We start from the raw sequence: 2,500 nt of genomic DNA, 5'->3' as shown, positions 1-2,500 counted from the left end.
GGCTGTTGGAGTTCACTGCACTCGCTCCTGAGGGAGAAACAGAGAAGAGAGAAGAGAGAGAGATACTGTAGATCAGAGGTGGGGGACACTGTGTGAGATGTGTAGTTGTTTATTTCCAGAATTCATGCTGCCCATTCACTAATGTTACCCTTTTTCATGAATACTTACCACCAGCATCAAATTCTAAGTATTCATTATGACTGGAAAAATTGCACTTTTCATACATTTTGAATGTTCAGAAATACCCCTTTTTAGCTGCAAAAATGACTGTACTTGGACCATACTAGAAAATATTATTTTATTACTTAGTAAACTTTCATGAAAAGGTCAAATTTGGCAATAGGTGATAGTTTCAATTTGCAGCATAGTTGCAGTATCTTTTTTGACCATTTCCTGTACAGTGTACCTTTAAGTCCTCCAAGGGCCGTACTATATACACAAACCAGGATTTCCCCCTGGCACTTTAGGCCTGTATTGAAGACAGCCACCTTTACAACAGATCTCCCCTGAAATATAGAACTTAAAGGTGCACCTAGAGCATCATGGTGTGTGTGTGTGTGTGTGTGTGTGTGTGTGTGTGTACATATGTGGCCCATGGTTAGTATGAGTGTACCGATGTCTGCAGCATAGTGTGTGTGTGTCTGCACCATGATGTGTGTGTGTGTGGACATGTGGTATGTGTGTGTGTGTGTGTGTGTGTGTGTGTGTGTGTGTGTGTGTGTGTGTGTGTGTGTGTGTGTGTGTGTGTGTGTGTGTGTGTGTGTGTGTGTGTGTGTGTGTGATGAGAGAGCATGGTGACTATTCTTACCTTCACAGCCGAGACTCTATGACATCACCGCCAGGTCTCCATGACATCACCGCCAGGTCCCTCCTCATTGGTGCAGCTGCTGAGTTCTGCGGTTACCATGGTGATGATGTCGTACCCCCCCACTCCATAGCAGTCCTGTCTTCCTCTCCACCCCCCCCCCCCCCCCCTCCATTTGCGTATGTACGCACGTCAGAAATCCGCTACCACTTCAATATCGCCGCAGTTTCTTTAAATTATTATTTATTTTCTTAGAATGTCTTTTAGCTGGTAAAACGATGCCAGAAAGACTATAAAATTAAATCCACATGTTCCAGTGTTTTTGTTTGGAGGAAAGGAAAAAAAAAACAAGTTGAAATTTGTCCTGCAGGGGTAAAGAGAGAAGGAGATCTATCGTCGAAGACAGCGGATTCAAGAGAAACCAGATCATGAAGTCGCCAGATCCTTTAGCCGAAGATCCTTTCCACACGAGATCCTTTAGCCGAAGATCCTTTGAGCCCCTCAGGCTGGGGTCGCATCTTGAGGGGATTTCCACACACAGCCCCCCTTTAAAAGAACCAATCTCAGTCCCCCTTTAAAAGAACCAAACTCAGTCCCCCTTTAAAAGAACCAAACTCAGTCCCCCTTTAAAAGCACCAATCTCAGTCCCCCTTTAAAAGAACCAAACTCAGTCCCCCTTTAAAAGAACCAAACTCAGTCCCCCTTTAAAAGCACCAATCTCAGTCCCCCTTTAAAAGAACCAAACTCAGTCCCCCTTTAAAAGAACCAAACTCAGTCCCCCTTTAAAAGCACCAATCTCAGTCCCCCTTTAAAAGAACCAAACTCAGTCCCCCTTTAAAAGAACCAAACTCAGTCCCCCTTTAAAAGCACCAATCTCAGTCCCCTGGAAGTGATTAAGTAATCCAGTTCTGCCTCTCTTCACATTGTGAGTGTGTTACAAAACTAACTGGCTTCTATGGGGCGTCACTCCTCTCCTCATCACCCTCTCTTCTCCTCTAGAGCTCTTCTCTTTTTCATCACCCTCTCTTCTCTAGACCTCTCTTCTTTTGGATCTCCTCTCCTCATCACCCCGGCCCTCTCCTCTCCTCTTTAAGTGACTACACCAAGTCGTAAGTGGGACTCGTCAGGACTCATAAGCGAACCGTACTGACTGAGAGCACGTCAATAGAGGTCTGAGTACAGTTCACTTCCGAGGGGTCTGGGTCCACTTTGGAGCGTTCAGAGTCACAGGTCTGAGTCACAGCTCTGAGTCACAGGTCTGAGTTACAGGGCTGAGTTACAGGTGTGAGTCACAGGTGTGAGTTTGCTTAAATGGCTGAAAGGGACCAAAAGTGAAAATGTCCTCAGATCCCAGAAAACAGCTGAGCGGTTCCGTAACCTTTAGATCCCTGCGGAACATCCACGACCCCCCTACGAGGTACCGACCCCCAGGTTGAGAACCACAGCTCTAGATCCCTGCGGAACATCTACCCACCCCACCTCCCCCCCGACCCCCAGGTTGGGAACCACAGGTGTAGTCTTGTAACCATTGGGCGTCCGTAGTCTTAGACGTCAGAACACAGCGGGTCCGTAGAGGTTCCATAGCCTGGTCTCAGAACAAAGCGGTTCCAAAGCGGGTCCGTAGCGGTTCCCTAGCGGGTCCGTAGCGGGTCCGTATCCTGGTGTCCGATGACAGCTGAACGCCTCCGTCCCTTC

The sequence above is a fragment of the Engraulis encrasicolus genome, unplaced genomic scaffold, assembly GCF_034702125.1.
Source record: "Engraulis encrasicolus isolate BLACKSEA-1 unplaced genomic scaffold, IST_EnEncr_1.0 scaffold_35_np1212, whole genome shotgun sequence".
Lineage (NCBI taxonomy): Eukaryota > Metazoa > Chordata > Actinopteri > Clupeiformes > Engraulidae > Engraulis > Engraulis encrasicolus.
This window is presented reverse-complemented; position numbering follows the sequence as displayed.